Below are 1,166 nucleotides of genomic sequence, written 5' to 3' on the forward strand. Positions count from 1 at the left end.
TTTTTATCAGGACGATAACCCTGAAAAGATAAATCTCTTATCTTTTCTTTCAACTCAGTACCCTGACGGTCGGCTGGAAATAAGTATGGGAAGAGATGGAAATACAGAGCTATTGCTTTTCTTTTTCACGGTAATATACGGAGCTACCTTGGTTTTTTTATGGGAAAGAAACGTCGAGAGGTGGGAAGAATGTACGCATTGGACTGCTAGGTCCCCACTCAGCCCTAATATGTGAGTTTGTCTTCGATACTTTTTTTTACTGCTGGGTTCAAGATTGCTAATCTGTCATGCCGCCTGGCGTCCTCTATATTTTTAGAACACTTTATTCTCATAACTTCATATTACTCAAGTTGAGTATTAAATTTTTGTTCTACATAACTTTCCAGTGAAAGTCTTGCTGCCGCACTGTGAAGTGTGGCATTGCAATTATTTTTGTCTAATAATGGTCATACTTCCCTTTACTGGGACCTCAATTAACGAAGGAAGTACAACTAATTGCACCAGGTACATCCGCACAACTTTCCAACACAACTGGCCTTCTGAAGACGACATTGATCGCCGCAGACGGACTGGCGCCTTGCGTCGCAGGACTGCTCGCAAATAGCGTTTGTACACTTATTTGGACGGTTGATAACTGATGTCGTACAATCTGCTTCCACATCTACAAAATAGCATAACAAAAGAAAAAACACACATGATGCACACATATAATTTGTTGGTCTTGCCGATGGGGCAACATTGTGCATGAACAAGGTGAATGGTACCTGATGCTAGGAAGAGGACGGTAAGGGTCAGGAGAAGCGCTAGAGCAATCCTCATGTTAGCTTAGATGTGGTGTTAAGAAGAATTCTCACCCAAGATTGATTGTTGGAGTATGAGTTACCGGGAAAGAAAATGAGAGGGCAAGTCTTTTTATACTGGATGTGATATTAATGCTCATTACTATAATCTGTAAATATCACCAAAGAAGAAGACGGGATAAGCTTCGCCAAATTAATAGTAGAAATTAAGTGCATTAATTTGTGGATATATATATATATATATATATCTTCATACTCCCTTCGTTTTTATTTACTTCGCATATTAGCTTTGACCTAAGTCAAACTTTATAAAGTTTGATCAAGTTTATCGAAATCAATCTAAATTTTCACAATATAACATATATG

At 38.3% G+C, this 1,166-nt stretch overlaps 1 long non-coding RNA gene across 1 annotated transcript; it reads right to left on the bottom strand.

Annotated features, from left to right (window-relative positions):
* Window positions 1–309: 309 nt before the first annotated feature.
* LOC123073840 (uncharacterized) lies at window positions 310–913 on the bottom strand. The gene is made up of 2 exons (XR_006435759.1): window positions 765–913; window positions 310–661 (listed from the first exon to the last, which is right to left on the bottom strand). It is a non-coding gene; the product is annotated as an uncharacterized lncRNA (long non-coding RNA).
* Window positions 914–1,166: the final 253 nt, after the last annotated feature.

This window comes from Triticum aestivum, chromosome 3D, assembly GCF_018294505.1.
Source record: "Triticum aestivum cultivar Chinese Spring chromosome 3D, IWGSC CS RefSeq v2.1, whole genome shotgun sequence".
NCBI classification, from domain to species: domain Eukaryota; kingdom Viridiplantae; phylum Streptophyta; class Magnoliopsida; order Poales; family Poaceae; genus Triticum; species Triticum aestivum.